The 25,296-nt window shown below is 40.6% G+C and overlaps 1 protein-coding gene across 4 annotated transcripts in view; it reads left to right on the top strand.

The window, feature by feature from the left end:
- LOC118701480 (transportin-1-like) overlaps positions 1 to 24,423 on the top strand; it is a 176,161-nt gene extending 151,738 nt beyond the window's left edge. For 2 of the 4 annotated variants that reach the window (XM_036406107.2, XM_036406108.2), the window contains exon 26: positions 7,824 to 9,408. The gene's annotated coding sequence lies outside the window, so the exon portion shown is untranslated. Of the gene's footprint in view, positions 1 to 7,823; positions 9,409 to 22,805 lie in introns of those variants that run through there. The other 2 variants (XM_036406109.1, XM_054517748.1) reach the window with 2 other exon arrangements.
- Positions 24,424 to 25,296: the final 873 nt, after the last annotated feature.

The following is a 25,296-nucleotide window of genomic DNA, read 5'->3' as shown; positions in this document are numbered from 1 at the left end:
TCTCCCCAATAAATTGCTACCTGCCCCTGAGACCAATAAAACATCTCCCATCTAAATTTTAGTTTCTTCCCTCAATTACCACATCTTTAATGACCAGAAATGTAAAACTTTCTCTCTTTTTGCCCCTGTTACTTTCACTATATGTTTGCTCACACTATAACCTTTTGGAATATGTAACAGGCAGATTCTTTCTGCTCCTGTGTCTATTACAAATTCCAATTCTTCTTCTTGGGGATCCACTTTTAAGGTTATCACAGGCTCCAGATGGTATTTGTCCCCTAAAAAAAACAGAGCCTATGACCTCCCTATTCCTACTCTGTGCCCATCTCTTTAAACATTTTCAGATCTTCCGCTTGCTTAGGACCATTTTCCTATTTCTCTTAAGTTTGTTTATCTATTTAGTTGGAGTTTCTTCTTTTCCCTCTAAAAAGCTGTCCTTAAAAACCTTTTTTATTTTTTCATTTCGCCTTTGATATACTGTCCCATTTATTCCCTTGATTATGTAATTACGATAATTATTCATGTGTTTACTCCCCTCCTCATTATTTTGATCCCACTCAGGAGGGGAGGTACAGTTGGCATTTTGTCTTCTCTGGGGGTCCCTGCGGATTATCTTTTTTCCCAAGCTTTTATTCCAGCTGCTCTCATTAATTGCCTTTCTTCCTGACATAATATTATTTTCATTATAGACCGCATCTCTTCTCAAGTATAAATGTTTGGACCTAAAAGTTGGTCTAATTGTTCAGCTATGCCTATGGGATCCTCCAAATATCCCTTTTATTTATTTCTTAAAATTTCTGGACCTCAGACGAAGTCAAAGGGGCATTTACAAACCTCGGTCCACTCCCTCCTATGGGAACCTCTCTTAATGGAAATAGACCAATCCCTTTATCCCATTCTTTTTGGATTTTTATCTTCTATAGCCTTTCTCCCGGATTTTTAGGAAGAATCAGGAGAGGGCTTTCTTTTAACTGAACTTTTAGTGTTTCGATAAGGTGATTCCTTTAGAGAGTTCCCCTGACCAGCCGGAGCTGTGGTTACCAAGGGAACGGAGCACGGGGCAGGACGGGTGGGATTCGGCATAGTGCCGAGTCTCGGTCCTCCAAAGGCGGGGTCTGCAGGCGGAATCGCCCGAGGGGGATCATCCGGTGCAGACCGAGCTGGAGCGTGGATAGCCGGCACATGGCTAATGGCAGGTGATCCGGCAAAGACAAAACAGGCGACAGACCCCGGCTGCAGCGGTGGTAGCCGACCAGAGTCAGGGCAGCCGGGGATGGGACAGACAGGACAGACGGGACCCCCCTCGGTGCGGTCGGCGCGGTGACCACGGTCTACACGGCAGGACAGACCCCCACCCCCGCCGGCACGGCCAGCGGAGCGGCCGCAGGCCAGGCGGCCGGACTGGGACAGACGGACTGGGACAGACGGACTGTGCCGGAGCCGGCACAGGGGCTGGGGGGGTGGTGCAGCTGCGAACGAGTGGGGGAACAAACGGGAATGGATGAGGTAATATTTTGTTCCCAGCCCTATAATTTCAACGTTTTTCTTTTATTGCCTTTCAAATATGTTATTTTCTTACAACCTCCCCCCTCCCCATCATGTGGTATACTCTTTTTCTTCTGGATTAAACGGTTTTTACAAATAAATCCAGAGCTGAACAAATCCAAACTTCTGCTTGGATACTTCGAAATGGTCGACGAGCTAACTCACGACCTTCTCATGCTGTTTTTCTCATCACCCTTTTATTTATCCTTTGGCAAATTATACATCTTTCAGTTATTTGTTTTTCTACTCCAAAAAATCCCAATGCACCCATAGTTCCTTAAATAAAATGATCAGACAAAGCCTGAGTACCCCAATGGGTTTTCTGATGGATGTCTTCTAATATTACCTAGTAAGCATTATATTAACTGTCTTCCATCAAGATGTTTCTATTTCCCCAATTTATCTTGTTCACCACCTATCTTGTTTTAATTCCCCTTTTTTTGCTTCCCTAAAATTTGGAATTTCCAATTTTTCCTCATTTGGAGGTAATATTAAGTCTTTCAGCTACATTTTCTGCTGTGTCTTTAGCTTCCTGATCTGCCAAATTAATTCCCCTTATTTCTGGGGTCTTTACCTTTTGGTGTCCCTTAATATGTACTATAGCTATCTCTCTTAGGTAATTTTAATGCCTCTAAAACCTCTAAGATAAGTTTCTCATGTACTAATCCTTTTCCTCTTGAATTAAGTAATCTCCCTTCTTAAATTTTTCTTAAGGTATGTGCTACTCTAAGGCATACCTTGAATCAATATATAACTCCTTTCTTTTTTGTTAAATATTCTAATGCTCTTTTTAAAGTATGTAATTCACAAGTTTGTATGTTTTTTCTCATTAACTTCTGCATACCCTGTATTTTGCAAGGAGTTGTATTTCTGTTAGCTAACATAACTCCCAATGGGCTATCTTGGGGTATTTCTGTTGGTAATTTTTTCCTGCTTTTCTTTCCTGTATCCACCTTACTGGATTTCTGTCTCATTTTTCCATATTCTATCTATTCGTCCTCTGCTTCTGTTTTTCACTTTTTACTAACAACTTAAATACCACTTTTCTTTCAACTACTTACACCCAAAAAACCCCTTCTCTCACACTGCTTTTCAATACAATACACCTCCCTCCAAGGAGATATGGTAAAGCTTAAAATGCACAATCCACATTACCTATACTTTCGTTCATCTACATTCACTCACTTTTATTTCTCATTCACACATTCCTTCACACCCTCAAGACACAAAGTGGATCCCTGTCGCCAGAAAATCACGGGTCCCTGTGGCCCCCCGGGCCTTGGGGTTGGCCTCTAGGTCTCAGTATCTCCGGGCCTCCTGGAAGGGCCCTGACTGGTCACCTCTGGTGCCCGTTCACCTGTGAGTCTGTCTGTGCGTCACTCACACTCTTCAGCTATGGCCCCCTCACACGCCCGGGGAACACTAGCTTGGTTTGCAGGTCACTCACTCTCTTCGGCCTAAAAGTTCCCACCTACCCGGGAACAATAGCCTGATGTGCAGGTCACTCACTCTTCTTTCCACTGCCTCCCCCTTCCCACCCACCCGGGAAGTTGAGGCTGACTTTGTGTGTGACTCACTCTCACACACCACAAAACAACAATAAGGTACCTTTTACTTTCACATCACCTATTACAAGTTTAGGTGTTACTGGCCAGTCCCGGTGCTATTGGATATCCCTCAATCCAGCTGTGTTGTTCAACCCCAGATGCTCTTGGGCATTTTCTGTCCCTCAACCCAGCGGTGTGATACAACTACAGATGCTCTTGGGCATTTAATTTGTTTTGCTGTGTTGTCCAACCCTGGATATTCTTGGGCATTTTTTTATCCCTCAATCTGGCTGTGTTGTTCAACCCTGGATCCTGTTGGGCAAAAATTTTTTTCCCTCAATCTAGCTGTGTTGTCCAACCCCGGATACTGTTGGGGGAAAATTTTCATCCCTCGGTCTAGCTGTGTTGTCCCACCCTGAGTGTTCTTGGGCATATCCTCACTCCGACAGAATTCTGCTCAATCCTGCTCTTGGATACTCTTGGAATATAAATCCCTCAACACAGCAGGTTTTTAGGGGCCCCTGCTGTCCTGTTTCCTAGTGGATTGGGCTAGGAAACCTTGCTCCCTATCTCCAAGGGGTCCAACCCCTCCCTGAGACCCAGCCCCAGTAACCCCAGGGGATTCTTTCACTCTCTTATCACTCGCTTCGTCTCTTTACTGGCTGCTTTTCTTGCGAGAAGACAGAAACACAGCATGGGAGACTCCAGCACTCACTTGGCAGGTCAGGGACAACCAGCCCGCCTCTCATTCACACACATTCATCCCCCCGTACCTGCCCCCCCGAGAAATACTTACCAATCCTTTTTCCTTCCCGGGTTCTTCGTGCGCACTACTAGTCTTAGGGGGCCAATTACCGCGGTTGGAGGGAGCCTTTTTCCCTTCTCTTTGTTTTATTGCCTCCTTTTGTCCATAGACCGTAACCTGCATCTGTCAGTCACTTCAGGGGAGACAGAGCGAGGCTGCCAAAGAGGGCAGGGAACGCCTTCCTCACCCTGACTCTCCTAAAGCACCGGCAGCAAGGTGTTAGTAACCATCCTCTGCTACCAAAATTGTTAAAAACGCCAATCACTTGTTTTTAAAACTTTAAAAGTTTAATAGTAATAAAATGGTTATAAAAATAGTAATACAATTAGAGAAGTAATAATTTGGACAATTTGAATTAGGACAATATGAGACAATAAAGACAAGGAGTTACGGACATCCAGGTACCTTTTTCTGGGCAGCACGAGCCCGAAAAAGGACACCTGTTAACAAAGGATTAACCTTTAAAAACAGTAGCCTGTTGCATATTCATACACTTCATACATGATGCATAAATTCCATTCAAATACAGGATTCTGTCTGGCCATTGTCAACTTCTTCCTCTTAATCCTAACAGTGCCTTCGAGGCGGGAAGAAGTTTGTTTCTTCTGATAAGAGGGCCATAAATTCTTCTTCTCTGAAAGATTTAGATGTCCTGTGGCTGCTATCTCGCTGCGAGTCCTTTCTTTTAAAAAAAGTATCCTACATAGCCTCGTTTCTCTTTTAACAATTTTTATAACCTAAAACTATATTTAACACAGTACTTAAGAGAATTAATGCAGCATTACTTTCTAACACAACACATATAATATTCATTTTAATATTTGCGAAAAGCCAATCATAAAATACATGCATTTTTCACACATACCTTGAATCAATATATAACTCCTTTCTTTTGTGTTAAATATTCTAGTGCTCTTTTTAACGTATATAATTCACAAATTTGAGCCTTCTAGTTTAAGGTCAATTTCCCTTTTTCCATAGTTTGCATGTTTTTCTCATCAACTTCTGCATACCCTGTATTTTGCAAGGAATTGTATTTCTGTTAGCTAACGTAACTCCCAAAGGGCTATCTTGGGGGTATCTCTTCTAGTATGCTTTTATTCCCCCTTTTTTCCCTGTTTCCAAGTTACTGGTTTTCTGTTCCATTTTCAAGATCTTATCTATTCATCCCCTGCCTCTGTTTCTCACTTTCACTAACAGCTTAAATACCACTTTTCTTTCAACTACTCACACCCAAAAATAAAAAACCTTTTTCTCACACTACTTTCCAATACAATACACCTCCCTCCAAGGAGATATGGTAAAGCTTAAAATGCACAATCCACATTAACTATACTTTCATTCGTCTACATTCACTCACTTTTATTTCTTATTCACTTCCACACATTCCTTCACACCCCCAGGACGAGAAGCGGATCCCTGTCGCCAGAAAATCACAGGTCCCCGTGCCCCTCCCCCTCGCATTGGTGTTGGCCTCCTGGTTTCAGTATCGCCAGGCCTCCAGAAAGGGCCCTGACTCTGGTTGCCTCTGGTGCCCGTTCACCTGTGAGGTTGTCTGTGTGTCACTCACACTCTTCAGCCACGGCCCCCTCACACGCCCGGGGAACACTAGCCTGTTTTGGGGGTCACACACACGTTCTGCCACAGCCCACACCCGCCTGGGGAAAACAATGGCTTATTTGGTGGTCACGCACTCCTTTGCCATTGCCCCCCCCTTCCCACCTGCCCCGGGAAGTTGAGGCTGATTTTGTGTGTGACTCACTCTCACACACACACAACAAGACAACAATAAGGTACGTTTTACTTTCACATCACCTATTACAAATTTAGGTGTTACTGGCCAGTCCTGGTGCTATTGGATATCCCTCAACCCAGCTGTGTTGTCCAACCCCAGATGCTCTTGGGCATTTTTCCTTCAATCCAGCTGAGTTGTCCAACCCTGCATCTTCTTGGGCATTTTTTTATCCCTCAATCTAGCTGTGTTGTCCAACCCTGGATGTTCTTGAGCATATCCTCACTCCGGCAGAATTCTGCTCAACCCTGGATGCTATTGGAATGTAAAGCCCTCAACCCAGCAGGTTTTTTAGGGGCCCCTCCTGTCCCGTTTCCTAGTGGATTGGGCTAGGAAACCTTGCTCACTTCCTCCGAGGGGTCCAACCCCTCCCTGAGACCCAGTCCCAGTTACCCCGGGGGATTCTTTCACTCCTTTTATCACTCACTTCATCTCTTTACTGGCCGCTTTCCTCGCGGAAAGCCGGAAATGCTGCATGGGAGACTTCCGCACTCACATGGCAGGTCAGGGACAACCAGCCCGCCTCTCATTCACACACATTCATCCTCCCGTACCTGCCTTCCCGAGAAATACTTACCGATCCCTTTTCCTTCCCGGGTTCTTCGGGCGCACTACTAGCCTTGGTGGGCCAGTTACTGCGGTTGTAGGGAGCTTTTTTCCCTTCTCTTTGTTCTATTGCCTCTCTTTGTCCACGGATCGTAATCTGCATCTGTCGGTCACCTCAGGGGAAACAGAGCAAGGCTGACAAATAGGGCAGGGCGTGCCTCCCCACTCTGACTCTCCTAAAGCACCGGCAGCAAGGTGTTAGTAACCATCCTCTGCTACCAAAATTGTTAAAAACGCCAATCATTTGTTTTTAAAATTTTAAAAGTTTAATAGTAATAAAATGGTTATAAAAATAGTAATACCATTAGAGTAATAATAATTTGGACAATTTGAATTAGGACATTATGAGACAATTGAGACAAAGAGTTACGGACGTCCGGGTACCTTTTTCTGGGCAGCACAAGCCCGAAAAAGGACACCCGTTAACAAAGGATTAACCCTTAAAAACAATAGCCTGTTGCATATTCATACACTTCATACATGATGCATAAATTCCATTCAAATACAGGATTCTGTCTGGTCATCGTCAGCTTCTTCCTCTTAATCCTAACAGCGCCTTCGAAGAAGTTCGTTTCTTCTGATAAGAGGGCAATAAATTCTTTTTCTCTGAAAGATTTTAGGTGTCCTGTGGTGGCTATCTGGCTGCAAGTCCTTTCTTTAAAAAAAGTATCCTACATAGCATAGTTTCTATTTTAACAATTTTTATAACCTAAAACTATATTTAACACAGTACTTAAGAGAATTAATACAGCATTACTTTCGAACACAAGACATATAATATTCATTTTAATATTTGCAAAAAGTCAATCATAAGATATGCATTTTTCACATTGTGGATGAGTCTCAACGGTGTTAGAATTTTGGCCGAGCTGGCCTGGTCCGGGGCTGTTCCTGGGGGCCGGCAGACTCAGCTTGGCCCCGGGCTGGCGGCGGGGCAGGGCCCAGCAGCAGCAAGAAGTTAGAAATCAGAGCCATGGCCCGGCCCAGTCCGGCAGCTGTTGGGGAGGCGGGGCCCAGCGGGCACCCCAGGGCAGGGGTCGTCCGGCCTCAGCCTGGCCGAGATAGGGGCTGGGCTGGCCGTATTACCTGCTTGCCGGATGGAAGGGAAAGAGAACGTTCTTGGGTTTCTTTCGTCTTTAACATGTGTTTTTCACAGAGGCGTGTACAGCTTCCTTGTGGCAGCAAGCTTTGCATCACTTCTCTCATACAAAACCACCACATTACTTCATAATCTTGTACTAAAAAGGCACAAGCTTGTTAGAATATATAGGACTGCTTTTATCTTAAATCTAAGCCACAATAGTGGAATTGTCAGTCTAGCTTTAAAGTAAATGGTGTTGTTTAATGAATTTATTTGGTACAAATGGGCTCTTTTCTTAAAATGGAAAATCTAGGCTTAAATTTGTTTTTGCATTAAAGGTTGGCACCCATCCCTTAAAAAAGGCAAAAAGCTTTTTGTTTATGCACTGATCTGTCAGTTAAGGTTCAAGATAAGATGTAACTATACCTCTATCTTATCCTTTTACAGGTCCTTCAGTCTGGGAGACTATGAGGGAGACTCTGCACCCAGGGAAAATGTTACCCTTTACTGGGGGGAAGGGTAAACCAGTAGGGAATACAGTACAGTCCCAACCCTACTGGGAGGGGTGGGAGGGAGGTGTTGCTGTCACTGTATTAAGTCGATATTGGGAAATGTTTTAACATCTGGAGCCTTTATCGGTGGAAATAGTCTCCTATTACAACTCTGCACTGGATGTGAAGAAGAAAAAAAGTCTATTAACAAAACAGCACATTCTGGATTATTGTGGGGAATTGTACCAAAATAAGAACCATATAATTGAACCATAGGGATACATAAAGAGAAAAACTATTTTACGCACAATAAAGGAAACCTACAAATTGAGGTCACAGACAGTAAAAGGCTTTTCTTTTTTTTTAATGTTTTTTTAAAGTAAGGATTTTCTACATTATTTCATCCTGCTTAATGGGACTCCTAGATAATTTGCATGTTAATGAATAACTCAAATTAAATTAGTACAGTTAAAATACAGCTTTTGTCAGTATTAGGAGCAGGCACTTGCAGTGTACAATATAGAAACCCTGTTGAAAATTAATAGAGGTTAAGCTGGACAAAATGAAGTAACCTGCAAGCTGCAAATGAGTCACTCCTTTCATTTTTGGGGTAAGGGGAGGGATAAATCAAAGGAAAGATTCACATCTTAATTTTTGCATTTAAAAAAATTAAAGTAACATAATTTGGTTAATGTAATTAATTAGCTTTAATTTCTAGAGTAAGGCATTATTCTTAACATGCAGTTTAAAGTTCAGGCATGCATTCTGGCTCATAGTAATCAGAGGTAATTTAAATTAGTGGGAAAGTGCCATGCTTGCATCACATAGAATGAAATTGGTATACATTTAAATGTGGCATCAGTCTTATGTTGCAGTTTACCAATTCAATATAGCCCTGCAGTTAAAATTCTTTTTCTGAGATTCTGTGGATCATATTTTTATTAAGAATATAGGTTTAAAGTACTGTAGTTAACAATTAGGCCTTGAAATACCTTTTTAGGATCTGTTAAGATTAAGATTCATATCGTATTGTGTGTAACCTGCACAATGTGGAAAGCTGATATAACTGTGCAAAATATTCGCCTCTGTGCTGTTAGTGTGACGTGCTTTCTGCATGGTTATATGCTAGTGATTTTTAGCAGAATCTCTAAAAATTATTTACATGGTAAGACCCGTTAAAGGCTGCATAAATGTTAATTCGCACATAAAGACAATTGTAGAAGTTGATGACAATTGCTATATTTGTGTTTATTCCCACTCAATGTATTACCTTTTATTCTTAATTTTTGTTCACAGCATGATCTTAGAGATGTTTAAGTTAGTGGATGTAATGCAGGGTATCTATAATGTATTGGCACGTGTTGGTGGCCCTTTGTGATATAATTAAATGCACAAGGGTGCAAGTTTAAAGCTAAAGAGTGAATGTTGGTTTGGATCCTCTTCATTTCATTTGTTTAGCTTTTCTGTTTGTGTTTTTTTTTTCTTTTTTTCTCTACTTACATGTATTCCTGTGAATAAATCTTTGTTAAGGTAATCCTTTACTTTTTTTTCAATGTGTTTTTTCTTATGTACTGTGAACATGAAATCCTAACTGGTAAACTTGATCTTGTGTTTATCTGAAAATGGCAAGTCTCTATTTAGATTGCCTAAAGAGTATCCCATGATGTTAAAGGAAAATGGAGAGACTTAACTGTGCTGGTCAGAGGTCAAACCGCAGCTTTCATTTTTTCAAGTGCTGCATAATTAACCTGCAAAACAAAACTAAGCCATAACAGCCTTTTTATAGATTTCTTTTCTCACCTTTGCATTGCAAAACTGGTTATTGGATAACAGTTTGTGGTTTGGGTATTTTTGGTGTTTTGTGGTTTGTTTGTGGGTGATTTTTTGTTTTGTTTGCAGTTGTTGTGTGGTATTTTTTAAGAACTTGCTACTCTTTGCATGGTTCTGTTCTTTGAGTGTTAAATGATTTAGCCATTGCACTGAAGTTTGAGCTGTATGACTGTGGACTTATAAATGCTGTTATGCTGTTTTAAGAGTTTGGGGGGGGGAGGTGGGGGTGTTTACATGCACATTTTAAATGTGTCCCACTCTCCACCTCATCCTTTTTTGGTTTTTGTGGCTTTGCAAATATGAATGGATTATGCCTGAAGAATAGTTTGAACATGTATGGTATGAAGTACATTCACTAATGCTAGTACATAGTATTTATTCAAATTGGTCAAATTTGCATGTGATAACTTCCTTTCAAATTACATTGCTTTGGTAGCAAATACAAAATTCTTTCTTAACTAGTGGCACTGAAGAAAATTTGTAAGAGTTTTAGTCACCAAAAACACTTTTAAATCAATTTTGGAAGAAGAAAAAAAACCAGTAGGATACTATTTTAGACACAAATTTGCTATAGTTTTGAGTGCATTTGAACATTAGGGAAGAGTTTTAGAGAAATGACATTAAAACAAACTGTAGAATAGAAAAGCTACCTAAATAATACTGTAGCATTACAGCTAGAATCTGGGTTTAACTAAACTGCTTAAATTTCAGAAAGCTTCTTTAACCAAATAAGCCCACTTCATATTACCTTAGGATACCGCTTTTGTACATAGTATTTTAATAGGTATTCGTACAGATATGAACTGGTCTGGTATAACAACAAAGAAAATAATTAAGGCAGAAATAAACAGTACTGACAAAATAGTCTGTTGTATCAGTAAGTTCCCTTGTGGTATATTTTAAAGCAAATAAACTATATTCCTAATGCATAATATAGTGCAGAGATTTGCAGAAACCATTTAGGGTCTAATCTGAGGCAAGAAAAGTTCTGAATCAGCATTAACAGTTATAATTCAATAATTACATCATGGGATAAAGAAAAAGCATTTCAATTCTTGTAGTGTAGGTTTGACAGTTCTTGAATGTTGACTGAATGTTTATATTGGTAGAATTGTGAGTTTGTTACATTCCAGTGTTTCTGCCTCTTGGCATGCTAAAAGTGTGGCTTCATTTGCTCCTTACACACTGCATAAAGTGCTGTTAGTCTGCTAAGCTACAAAAATAGCAGATGCTAAGTAATGATGTAGATTTTCTACTTGAATAGTTTTGTTGTAGGAGCCTCAGGAGGTCAGTGTTTACTGTTTTTCATATATGTCTTTTTCCTGTTTTAAGTTTACTTTTTTGAAGGATTCAGAGTGAAGAAAAGCTGCTGATCAACCTAAGTTGATAACAGAAAGGGTATTTAAAATCCTTATAAAATGCATCTTTTTGGCAGTTCTAAATTGCTGTATAATTATACATTCAATACTATTTTTTTTTTCTTTATACATTCAGGAAACAACTATTTTCATTTAGGAAAAACTTGTTAGAATGGTTCATTATTCTAAGCAGGACAAGAAAATATAATCAACTTTATAATTTTTTTCCAAAGCTTGATTATTTTCTAAATTGGTGAATATGTATATATTTAAATTGTAATGAGCTAACTCTTATGCTTTTGTTTATTGCTCCTTAAAGCTTATACTCAAAAGATCAGTTTTGGAAGAATGAGTTTAAAATTTATAATAATTATAATTTTTAAAAGTTATGAAACAGCATAAGTTTTGTAACTAGAATTAGTGATACACTGTGGATTTGGTGGGGGTTTTTTCAGGCTTTTATGTAAACATCAATTTTATTTACTTATACTGCATATATTGTATAATAATAAAATGTATATTTTAAAGCTTCAATAGTTTTACTCAAGTGAAACTCATTGCTACTTAGAAATATTCAAATACTAGCTTTATCTCAGGTGAATACTCTTGTACCCTTTTTGTTGAGAACACATGCTTATAAAAATGTGTTAATTATATCAGTTTATGTATTGCATATTATGGATCTCTTCTGTCTTAAACTTACTCTAAATTAACCTTCTACTGCTGGACAATAATGACTTTTGCTTCACCTATTTTATTCATATTGAATGTATTAACAGATAAAAGTGCAAAAATCTTCTTCCCTTGAGGAGAATGCATCCATATTCAAACAATTGAAATATTTCTTGAAAAATGCTTTTAAGTAACATTGTGTTAGAAATCTTTTCTTTCAGATTTTGTCAAGGAAAGAAGTTGCAAATTAAGACAAATTGCTTTGATGCTCTCTCTTTTATGAGCATAAATGCATAAAGCTTCTACATAGGGTCTAAAGAGTAACTTTTTATCTTAGATAAAGGTTAAGCTCTACAGTGAAATGACTGTTGCAAATTGCAAAATATCCTGCAGTTACTTCAGGTAGATGCTGATGTGGTTTGCATACATATTTGTGATATATTACGTATTTCCAGTAACCTCATTTAGAGTAAGTAAAGCTTGATCAGTAGCTGTGTATTTCACTCACCTATGCGTTCACCAGAATGACTCGCACCATCAGTCTACTTTGTTTGGTCTGACACTGATGCTTGCTCTTTGCACGTAATGGTTGGAGCAAGCCAGTTTTGGAAAATTAGTTTAAATGGAAAACTCTGAGGTGAATACTCTTGTTGCTTGCCTTGTAGAGCATATTATCCTAAAATAATAAGGATACTTACTTGAATGTATTTGTGAGGGCAGTTAAAATGTCTCTAAAAGGTGGATCCCTGTCTGGTGTTAGACTATGCTTTTTAAATAAGTCAAGTCTGCATCTCAAAGAATTCAGTGCTAATAGTATATCACTTTTCTATAAGCTGATTCCATTCTGCTACTTTGACCTAAGGTATCTAATTCCTTAATTTGGGTGAACAACAAAACTGAGAAGGCCTAGGTGATCTTTGTGGGAAAGTGATTAGAAAAAAAAAGATGGGTAAAAGCAGGTTTCTCTGGCTGTTGAAATCTTCATTGTAATACTTTTTTTTTTTCATGGGAAGAAATAGGTAGCTATGTATTGCTGACTTACTAATACTGAGCATTTCTAAAATTTTCAATTGGATGCAGTATAGAAAATAATTTAAAATTAAAGATGACTGATCTTTCTGCTGACAACTTAGGTTGTATGAGTTTTGCTTGAAAGCTTTAAAACTGATGTTTCTGTGTCTGCAACAATGTTGGAATGTATCCTTCAAACATATCCTCTTGCAACCTTTCAAACTGTACTAATTGAGTGATATTTCTTGAAGTCTGCCTATTTGCTAACAAAACTTCATTTAAATAGAATATTATTTTAATTTTTGATAAGCTGCTGGATTTTAGAGTTTTTGGGGCCACCAAATATTTTGAATCATGCAGAGAATATATATTATACTGTAGCAATTTTGTATCTACATTTGTATGATGTGACATAATAGATGTGGATGCCAATCACTGCTTGACTATGTTAATAAAGTTGTTATAATATATGTGTTGCATTCCAATTTTTAATGAAAGATGAAAATGTCATGTTCAGCTTGTGTTTTGTCTGACTCAGTAGGTACTCTTCTGATTTACACATGTAAGTTCAGGAGTCTCTTGAATAAGGAGGATTTTAATTTTTTGTGAATGAAAATAATCTTTGGATAAGTTAAGGTCAGTTAAGTTTAGATGTTTTATGCTGCTTGGGGGCCAATAAATGTAGACATAGGAGGTTTACCTGAACTGAAATTAATGTTCATGGGGTGATACTGGTAACTGCTCTACTACTGAGAAATGTTACATTGCCTATATTTTTGTTTGAAACAGCTGAGACTAGCTAGCTAAATCTGGCCAAATGAGGATGTTGTCCCAAATGCAGATTCTACCCAGTGTGCAAGAAGCCAATCCACACACAGTCAAGGTATTTGTTTAATTCATGTCTGCACAGAGATGGGTGCAGGGAGATGAATCCACAAAGCTGGCTCACCTTCAGTATGCTTGTTACCCGCTTCCATAAATTTCAAACATTGAAAGATCATAACCTCCAATATATACAACAATCTAAAACTACATTCATTGGTGTCATGATTTTGCATGAGGAATGTTAAAAACACCAATCACTTGTTTTTAAAATTTAAAAGTTTAATAGTAATAAAATGGTTATAAAAATAGTAATACAATTAGAGAAGTAATAATTTGGACAATTTGAATTAGGACAATATGAGACAATAAAGACAAAGAGTTACAGACGTCCAGGTACCTTTTTCTGGGCAGCACAAGCCCGAAAAAGGACACCCGTTAACAAAGGATTAACCCTTAAAAACAATAGCCTGTTGCATATTCATACACTTCATACATGATGCATAAATTCCATTCAAATACAGGATTCTGTCTGGTCATCATCAACTTCTTCCTCCGAATCCTACCAGCACCTTCGAGGCGGGAAGAAGTTGGTTTCTTCTGATAAGAGGGCAATAAATTCTTCTTCTCTGAAAGATTTAGGTGTCCTGTGGCTGCTATCTCACTGCAAGTCCTTTCTTTAAAAAAAGTATCCTACATAGCATCGTTTCTATTTTAACATTTTGTTATAACCTAAAACTCTATATTTACCACACTACTTAAGAGAATTAATACAGCATTACTTTTTAACACAGCACATATAGTATTCATTTTAATATTTGCGAAAAGCCAATCAAAATACATGAACTTTTCACAATCCCCACTCTTATTACTTGCAAATCATTTGGCTTGAGCAATATCTCATGTCTACTTGCATCTTCTCGACTATGCTGGCAAAATAAAACAGGGGATTACACAAGGAAGAAATATCAAAACAGTTGTAACACATAAAATGAAAGATCTTAATTTCTTCTAATACATTGCACCACCAGCTAGGTTTTAACATTGTTTTCTAATTTTTGGACTGGTACCTGGGTTATTATATGCATATATATATATATTTCTTCTTTGATTTCTTTTGCTTTTGCTAGAATGACTTTTCTGTGGTCATCAATCTTCAACAATATGATATATTAAACTTTCCACAAACACCCCCTTCTTTTGCCAATAAATAGTCTAAAGCCAACCTATTCTGATACGCTACAGTTTTTGTTTGGCTTAGCTGACTTGATATTAACTCTAATGCCTGGGCGGCTTTATTTGCGACCATTTCTATAACTGCTTGGAGTCCTGTAATACAATTCAACCTATAATTTGGGGTCAATATAGAGTTAAATTGCTGTGCTGGTTTTACCTTTTTGTTTACTATTTGTTTTTTTACCGAATCTTGAACCGTATCTTTAAGATTAAATGTAAAACAAATCCATCTCTCTCCTTTTGGACATTCAATTCCAAATCTATTACCACTTTTTCCTAAATTTCTTCTAATCCAATAATTTTCTCCACTTTGCCTACAGGTTCTTAATTAGGATGGGTTATAACAGTGGCTGTTGACATAGGTGTGTGTAATAAAAGAGGAACTTTGGTTTCTTTCTATGTGATGCTTTCCGTAGCATTTGTGACATGATCTTGCTGTTATCCCGAAAGGGAAAAGACAACAAATAAGTGCCAGAAACAGGAATAACAGAGGTCCAGTATGGCTTATACTCCCACCTCCCATGCCTGTGAGGTTGCAACCCACAGCAGGTGTGTTTGATCTTCTCGGTGGCAAAATACAGAGGCCAATCTGGTCTTGCCCTCTATTTCCTTGTCACTTTCTCTTAACTAGTTTCTAGGCAAATTGTTTTTGACACTCTTTAACTGTGGTCTCTTACCGTTCCTCAGGTATCTCTCATTCAACAGGCACTAATAATTCCCATCCACAAAACCAAGTTATTACTTTAACACTTCTTGCAAGAAGAGCATAAATTTTGTGAACTACAATACTAATTATTCCCACAATTCAAACATTCACTTATAACTCAGCTAGCATGTCCAGTGTGGGAATTAATCAAATGAAGTTTACAGTATGGTACTGATGGAAATGGTAATTCCCCTTCTCCCCTGTACAATTCACTGGCTAAGGTCAGAATACAAAAACAATCTTGACTCCTCTGTCTGAAGTATTCCTCCCCCAAGGAGATGTTTTATTCAGGCAGTGCTTGAAACCAGTGATATAAGCGTTGTCTTACTTCTTAATTCAGTGTTATTCTTTGTACATTTCTTGGATCATTTGGGTTTTCCCAAACCATTACCACCCAGTCCCCATTGGAAAGTCAGGTTGGTATCACCTGGTTTACATGTGATAGTCCATTCCTCAGGTTCTTTCACAAGTCCTTTGATTCTGCTGGCATGAATTCAACCTCTTTCCGTGATTCTGATTGTTGCTTCAGTAGTACCTGGAAAGGACTTCTTAATAGCATAGTAATAAATGAAAGATAATACTGCATTAACTTTTACCATTCGCTTTTCTTCCAAACTTTCTGGGTTTAGCTGAAAGCTTTCTCCACAGCAGCCTCTTCTTCTTCTATCCAGCTGTGCTAATAGCTGCAGAGGCAAATTCTTCTTTCTGTGAGTTACAGTTAGTTAAATAAAAAAGGCTAGACCGATTTTAACACGAGATGTATCACAATCTATTGCTTTTTACTTTTTGGGCAGCATTTAATTGTTTTAGCCTTACAAACCCATTTTTCAGGAAAAAACTTCTTTTTTTTTAACAGCAAACAAAACAAAAAAACTTATTACTTAAGAAAATTAAACCACTTTGTGAGGTTTGGAGAGTCATCAATCTCTGCTTTGATTCTATCTTTCAGTGCTAGCCCCCCTCCCCCTCTCTTCACAGCCTTGCTGTCAATGCAGTTCTTCGCCCTTCCCCCGGTGCTGCCACTTCGCTGCAGGGCTGGAGCAGGGGAGAACAGCCACGGGCATGGGGACCCTGGGGGCATGCCTTGGGGCTCTTTTGCCCCCTCTCTCTCTCCTCTCTCTTTCTCTTTCCTTCTCTCTCTCTCTCGGCCTACTTACCGGGGCCGACTCTGCCATCTTCGACTCGGGACCCCGGCAGTCTGGGAGCCACCCTGGCAGTTCCGCCACGGAGCCAGCCCGCTCCTGCCCGGCAAACCTGTGTCCTCTGCTCCCAGCACCGCCGCTGGGTCACCTCCATGAATCGGTCCCTGCCGCAGCCCCCGAGACCCTGCCGCTTGTAGGGAGTGGTCAGACACCTCTCAACCTTGACAACCCCAAACTTGGAGTCCTCAAGTGCTCCTGACATTCTTTTTCTTTCTCTAGTCAACTTATCCTCTTTTCTCTTCAAGGAGGGCCCGTTCTGCTAAACCCTTTCTGGACCCCAGTTCGGCATTGAATAACCTCCGAACAACCATGTGTAAAGACACTTCCCTGCCTTTCATGCAAAAATCCCGCATTCACACTTCTGCTCTCTTCTAGCACCAAGATGTCATCACTCCACATTCCAACATCTCAGAGTTTGCTAACCACCCCCCTACTTCAACTTCTCTCTTTCTTCTCTTCTTACTTGTTGTTTTTTTTTTTTTTGATTCAACACACCTCAGACAGTACAAGGTGAACCTAACCAATTTACTTCCAAAAGTAAGCTTACAACTTTCTTTTGCTAGGATTGCAGTAGCTGTTATAACTTAAATATGTACTGGCTAGCTGTGGCTTACTGGGCCTAACATCTTTGATATATTAGCTACTAGATATTTTTTTACTCTTCCTCACTCCTGAATTAAAATTTTCTGAACTACTCCATTTTCTGTATTTATGTATAAATGATAAAGGATTTTTCTAACAAGGGTAAGCTTAAAGCTGGTACTTAGGCTAGTTTTCACTTCAACTTTTTTAATTTAACAATATCTTCCTTGGTCTGTTTTATATCATCTCCTTCTGTCAATTTTTCATACACAAATTTTGCTGCTTGTGTGTACCCCTCAATCTATAATCAATAATATTTCAATAATCTAGGTAATTTTCTGTTCTCCCTCTTTGAAGAGGGAGGAAGAAGGAATAAAATTCTTGCCATTTTCTCATGGTTGGGTTACCAGCTACTTTTATTTATTGTCTAAGATATTTTACCACTGGGTAGTGAGTCTGAGTTCTTTTATTAACCTCCCTTAAATCTTGTACTAGTCTATAACTCTCATTGGACTTCTTTACTGGGGGAATAGGGATATTATGAGGAGACATACAAGGTTCTAATGTCTCATCCTTTATTAGTCCTTCTATTACTGGCTTCAAACCTTCCCGTCCTTCTAAAGATATAGGATACTGACGTACACGTATGGGACAATCTTCTCTCTCAACTGTAACCCTTATGGGGTCGATATTTAATCAAACCCATTCTTCTTTGTTGATTTTTTTTTCTTCATCTTCTTGCCCTAATTTTAAAGCTAGCTGTCATTTTCCCATTTTCTGGTATAACTCCTATTCTTAATTGCACTTGTAAGACTCTCCCCAATAAATTGCTACCTGCCCCTGAGACCAATAAAACATCTCCCATCTAAATTTTAGTTTCTTCCCTCAATTACCACATCTTTAATGACCAGAAATGTAAAACTTTCTCTCTTTTTGCCCCTGTTACTTTCACTATATGTTTGCTCACACTATAACCTTTTGGAATATGTAACAGGCAGATTCTTTCTGCTCCTGTGTCTATTACAAATTCCAATTCTTCTTCTTGGGGATCCACTTTTAAGGTTATCACAGGCTCCAGATGGTATTTGTCCCCTAAAAAAAACAGAGCCTATGACCTCCCTATTCCTACTCTGTGCCCATCTCTTTAAACATTTTCAGATCTTCCGCTTGCTTAGGACCATTTTCCTATTTCTCTTAAGTTTGTTTATCTATTTAGTTGGAGTTTCTTCTTTTCCCTCTAAAAAGCTGTCCTTAAAAACCTTTTTTATTTTTTCATTTCGCCTTTGATATACTGTCCCATTTATTCCCTTGATTATGTAATTACGATAATTATTCATGTGTTTACTCCCCTCCTCATTATTTTGATCCCACTCAGGAGGGGAGGTACAGTTGGCATTTTGTCTTCTCTGGGGGTCCCTGCGGATTATCTTTTTTCCCAAGCTTTTATTCCAGCTGCTCTCATTAATTGCCTTTCTTCCTGACATAATATTATTTTCATTATAGACCGCATCTCTTCTCAAGTATAAATGTTTGGACCTAAAAGTTGGTCTAATTGTTCAGCTATGCCTATGGGATCCTCCAAATATCCCTTTTATTTATTTCTTAAAATTTCTGGACCTCAGACGAAGTCAAAGGGGCATTTACAAACCTCGGTCCACTCCCTCCTATGGGAACCTCTCTTAATGGAAATAGACCAATCCCTTTATCCCATTCTTTTTGGATTTTTATCTTCTATAGCCTTTCTCCCGGATTTTTAGGAAGAATCAGGAGAGGGCTTTCTTTTAACTGAACTTTTAGTGTTTCGATAAGGTGATTCCTTTAGAGAGTTCCCCTGACCAGCCGGAGCTGTGGTTACCAAGGGAACGGAGCACGGGGCAGGACGGGTGGGATTCGGCATAGTGCCGAGTCTCGGTCCTCCAAAGGCGGGGTCTGCAGGCGGAATCGCCCGAGGGGGATCATCCGGTGCAGACCGAGCTGGAGCGTGGATAGCCGGCACATGGCTAATGGCAGGTGATCCGGCAAAGACAAAACAGGCGACAGACCCCGGCTGCAGCGGTGGTAGCCGACCAGAGTCAGGGCAGCCGGGGATGGGACAGACAGGACAGACGGGACCCCCCTCGGTGCGGTCGGCGCGGTGACCACGGTCTACACGGCAGGACAGACCCCCACCCCCGCCGGCACGGCCAGCGGAGCGGCCGCAGGCCAGGCGGCCGGACTGGGACAGACGGACTGGGACAGACGGACTGTGCCGGAGCCGGCACAGGGGCTGGGGGGGTGGTGCAGCTGCGAACGAGTGGGGGAACAAACGGGAATGGATGAGGTAATATTTTGTTCCCAGCCCTATAATTTCAACGTTTTTCTTTTATTGCCTTTCAAATATGTTATTTTCTTACAACCTCCCCCCTCCCCATCATGTGGTATACTCTTTTTCTTCTGGATTAAACGGTTTTTACAAATAAATCCAGAGCTGAACAAATCCAAACTTCTGCTTGGATACTTCGAAATGGTCGACGAGCTAACTCACGACCTTCTCATGCTGTTTTTCTCATCACCCTTTTATTTATCCTTTGGCAAATTATACATCTTTCAGTTATTTGTTTTTCTACTCCAAAAAATCCCAATGCACCCATAGTTCCTTAAATAAAATGATCAGACAAAGCCTGAGTACCCCAATGGGTTTTCTGATGGATGTCTTCTAATATTACCTAGTAAGCATTATATTAACTGTCTTCCATCAAGATGTTTCTATTTCCCCAATTTATCTTGTTCACCACCTATCTTGTTTTAATTCCCCTTTTTTTGCTTCCCTAAAATTTGGAATTTCCAATTTTTCCTCATTTGGAGGTAATATTAAGTCTTTCAGCTACATTTTCTGCTGTGTCTTTAGCTTCCTGATCTGCCAAATTAATTCCCCTTATTTCTGGGGTCTTTACCTTTTGGTGTCCCTTAATATGTACTATAGCTATCTCTCTTAGGTAATTTTAATGCCTCTAAAACCTCTAAGATAAGTTTCTCATGTACTAATCCTTTTCCTCTTGAATTAAGTAATCTCCCTTCTTAAATTTTTCTTAAGGTATGTGCTACTCTAAGGCATACCTTGAATCAATATATAACTCCTTTCTTTTTTGTTAAATATTCTAATGCTCTTTTTAAAGTATGTAATTCACAAGTTTGTATGTTTTTTCTCATTAACTTCTGCATACCCTGTATTTTGCAAGGAGTTGTATTTCTGTTAGCTAACATAACTCCCAATGGGCTATCTTGGGGTATTTCTGTTGGTAATTTTTTCCTGCTTTTCTTTCCTGTATCCACCTTACTGGATTTCTGTCTCATTTTTCCATATTCTATCTATTCGTCCTCTGCTTCTGTTTTTCACTTTTTACTAACAACTTAAATACCACTTTTCTTTCAACTACTTACACCCAAAAAACCCCTTCTCTCACACTGCTTTTCAATACAATACACCTCCCTCCAAGGAGATATGGTAAAGCTTAAAATGCACAATCCACATTACCTATACTTTCGTTCATCTACATTCACTCACTTTTATTTCTCATTCACACATTCCTTCACACCCTCAAGACACAAAGTGGATCCCTGTCGCCAGAAAATCACGGGTCCCTGTGGCCCCCCGGGCCTTGGGGTTGGCCTCTAGGTCTCAGTATCTCCGGGCCTCCTGGAAGGGCCCTGACTGGTCACCTCTGGTGCCCGTTCACCTGTGAGTCTGTCTGTGCGTCACTCACACTCTTCAGCTATGGCCCCCTCACACGCCCGGGGAACACTAGCTTGGTTTGCAGGTCACTCACTCTCTTCGGCCTAAAAGTTCCCACCTACCCGGGAACAATAGCCTGATGTGCAGGTCACTCACTCTTCTTTCCACTGCCTCCCCCTTCCCACCCACCCGGGAAGTTGAGGCTGACTTTGTGTGTGACTCACTCTCACACACCACAAAACAACAATAAGGTACCTTTTACTTTCACATCACCTATTACAAGTTTAGGTGTTACTGGCCAGTCCCGGTGCTATTGGATATCCCTCAATCCAGCTGTGTTGTTCAACCCCAGATGCTCTTGGGCATTTTCTGTCCCTCAACCCAGCGGTGTGATACAACTACAGATGCTCTTGGGCATTTAATTTGTTTTGCTGTGTTGTCCAACCCTGGATATTCTTGGGCATTTTTTTATCCCTCAATCTGGCTGTGTTGTCCAACCCCGGATACTGTTGGGGGAAAATTTTCATCCCTCGGTCTAGCTGTGTTGTCCCACCCTGAGTGTTCTTGGGCATATCCTCACTCCGACAGAATTCTGCTCAATCCTGCTCTTGGATACTCTTGGAATATAAATCCCTCAACACAGCAGGTTTTTAGGGGCCCCTGCTGTCCTGTTTCCTAGTGGATTGGGCTAGGAAACCTTGCTCCCTATCTCCAAGGGGTCCAACCCCTCCCTGAGACCCAGCCCCAGTAACCCCAGGGGATTCTTTCACTCTCTTATCACTCGCTTCGTCTCTTTACTGGCTGCTTTTCTTGCGAGAAGACAGAAACACAGCATGGGAGACTCCAGCACTCACTTGGCAGGTCAGGGACAACCAGCCCGCCTCTCATTCACACACATTCATCCCCCCGTACCTGCCCCCCCGAGAAATACTTACCAATCCTTTTTCCTTCCCGGGTTCTTCGTGCGCACTACTAGTCTTAGGGGGCCAATTACCGCGGTTGGAGGGAGCCTTTTTCCCTTCTCTTTGTTTTATTGCCTCCTTTTGTCCATAGACCGTAACCTGCATCTGTCAGTCACTTCAGGGGAGACAGAGCGAGGCTGCCAAAGAGGGCAGGGAACGCCTTCCTCACCCTGACTCTCCTAAAGCACCGGCAGCAAGGTGTTAGTAACCATCCTCTGCTACCAAAATTGTTAAAAACGCCAATCACTTGTTTTTAAAACTTTAAAAGTTTAATAGTAATAAAATGGTTATAAAAATAGTAATACAATTAGAGAAGTAATAATTTGGACAATTTGAATTAGGACAATATGAGACAATAAAGACAAGGAGTTACGGACATCCAGGTACCTTTTTCTGGGCAGCACGAGCCCGAAAAAGGACACCTGTTAACAAAGGATTAACCTTTAAAAACAGTAGCCTGTTGCATATTCATACACTTCATACATGATGCATAAATTCCATTCAAATACAGGATTCTGTCTGGCCATTGTCAACTTCTTCCTCTTAATCCTAACAGTGCCTTCGAGGCGGGAAGAAGTTTGTTTCTTCTGATAAGAGGGCCATAAATTCTTCTCTGAAAGATTTAGATGTCCTGTGGCTGCTATCTCGCTGCGAGTCCTTTCTTTTAAAAAAAGTATCCTACATAGCCTCGTTTCTCTTTTAACAATTTTTATAACCTAAAACTATATTTAACACAGTACTTAAGAGAATTAATGCAGCATTACTTTCTAACACAACACATATAATATTCATTTTAATATTTGCGAAAAGCCAATCATAAAATACATGAATTTTTCACACTGTAGACATGAGCAAAGGCATCCATGCTGAAGCAAACAGATGCTGTCATAGCTGGGATCCAAATGAGAAGTTTGAACAGAGAGAGACAAAAGTGATGAAGACCCGTTGCTCCCAGGGAAGAAGAAAAAAACTTCTGTTCCTAGACATGAAGATGATCTCAGAGATAGATAAAAAGAACATATGCTTTTGAACAGCTCATCCTTAAAACAGTAACCCATAAGCTTGACAGGGCCCATAAATGCAGCTGTGGGAAGGCTGCAAAAGATGGGAGGTACTTCATGATAGCAGATTTCCAGGTAGCTGTTATCCATGGAAATTAAAAGCCACAAGAGAACAGTTTCTTGTGAAGAAATCTCCATGGAATGGCAAGAAAGACTCCTCTCCCTAAGTGGACTGAAAAAAGACAATTCTAGAAGTGGTAAACTGATTGAAAATCCCAGGTTTTGTCTCTTTATATTGTCAGTGGAAAAGGAAAGAGGGTATGGGGGGAGAAGAGGTATTCTGAAGGTTTTATTCTGATCCTCATTATTCTTTCTTTTAGTTCTGTTAATAATGTTTTCTTTATACCTTTTAAAGTTTGAGCCTGCTTTGCTTTTCTCCTAATCCTATCTTGCAGCAGAAAATGGGCAAATAATTCTACTGGGTGAATGGGCATATGGCCAGCACTGAACCCACTACATTAAATTGATGCATTGGCCAGAAAATCTCAGATTGGCAAACCAACACCACTACAAAGACCATGAAAGTGGTGCAGAGGACAATGGCCAGATGAATTCAAACGTATAAGAAGATGAGGAGAAGGGTGAAGATAAGCTGGGCAGGCTTTTGGAGACCAGACAGTGGCCTGTATGAAGAAAACTTGCTGCTGGAGATGCTTTTTTGGGCTGGGCAAGGCAAGCCACACACCTTTGTGAGCAGCCACTGCACAGAGCTGTGCTTGCTGCTGAGCACAGCCCTGCACTGGGGCAGAGGCTCAGGACTCCTGCCAGGCCCTGTTCTCTTCACTGGATTTCTTCATTGTATCCATATTCGTTGCATCTATCAACATTTTCCCTGCAGAAGCCTTTCAGCTGCTCAAGGATGGATGCCTTTGAAGGAGAATTGGTCTGGCCAGATGTACATGGATTTCAAAAAGAAAGAGTTTAGAAATAATTCTATATTTATTAATATATTTAATTCACTTTTTGTAGAATAATACAATTGTACAGTACATTATTACCTATTTTTAATAAATAAGAATGAAAAATTAATATAAGTACAAGCCATAAAAATGTTAAAAATATCCTTTGGGAGGGGATATAAACTTACTAGTCCAGAATGATGCCTTTTTATAATTAATACTTTAAAAATGTATTATGCAGCAGTGTATTATATGTAATATAGGACATGTTTTATGTATGATGTATAATATGGTATAATTTAGCAATAATACAGAAGAGTATATTTGAATCTGTACCTTATAAATTGTCAATGGCATATGTCATTTCATAGATGTCATAGAATATATAATAGCTATAAATATAGGAACTGATAGAAACTATTGATATTATTATACAAGGATAGACATGATACTTTGATATTTATCATATATTTCAATAAAGTTGTCAGTTACATCTTGTTTCATCTGTGATGTTTCATGTGTCCATGCCAACCCTGGAACCCTGCGGCCGTGCTGGCCCCACCCTGTCCCTAGCAGCTCTGGCCCTGGCCCCGGCCTCATGTTCTTGATGCTGCTGTGCAAGGACTCAAGGCCACTGTTCTCCATGGCCCTGGTCTCCCTCTGCTTCCTCGGCAGCAGCGTGCTTGTCCTCAGCTGCTCAGTGCTCTTGGCATTTGCAGGGTATCTGGGTAGGTGCTTCACCAGACTGCCATTCAGCCGCAGGGGGCGCGGCTTTCCTCCCCTGCCGAGTTAACCTGCAAATGGTCCCTCCGATGCCCGGCGTAAGCCAAGCCCCTGCTCCTCACAAAGGCGTCCGTCTAGTTGGCCGCCTGAACCCAGCCCTGACGCCAATCTCATGCTCTGAGTGCAATTTTCCACTGCCTTTCCCGATGTGAGGAAACAGACAGTGTGGTCAGTGATGCCGGAGCCGGGTGGCAGCAGGTGGCAGCATTCACACCTCTGCCATAGTCTTGTGGCGGCAGCTATGTTGAGTGTAGCTGGAGCCTGACCTGGCTCCTGCAGGGTCCTGGCATGTGGTCACTTCCACCATCTTGGGAAGGGTACGTGCATGGGCAGCTCTGTTTCAACCCTGCTCGCACCTGGCCCATGGTGCACTGTGACTGCACCTCCGCCGCCCACCAAAACTGACCCCCCTGGGCTGCCCCTGCCCCCGTCATTCTTCTCAGTCACCACCCCACATGGCGGCCACTCCTTGCAGCGCCATGGCCCCCCACTCAAGCCTGGCTGTGTCCCTTTGCACTCCTAACTCTCCTCCACCCCTCCCCTCTACAGACACTGCCCCACTCGCTGCTTGCTGCCGCCCCTCACCCTTCCCA

This window comes from Molothrus ater, chromosome W, assembly GCF_012460135.2.
Source record: "Molothrus ater isolate BHLD 08-10-18 breed brown headed cowbird chromosome W, BPBGC_Mater_1.1, whole genome shotgun sequence".
NCBI classification, from domain to species: Eukaryota; Metazoa; Chordata; class Aves; order Passeriformes; family Icteridae; genus Molothrus; species Molothrus ater.
The sequence above is the reverse complement of the archived record's forward strand: the minus strand, read 5'-3'. Positions and strand labels throughout refer to the sequence as shown.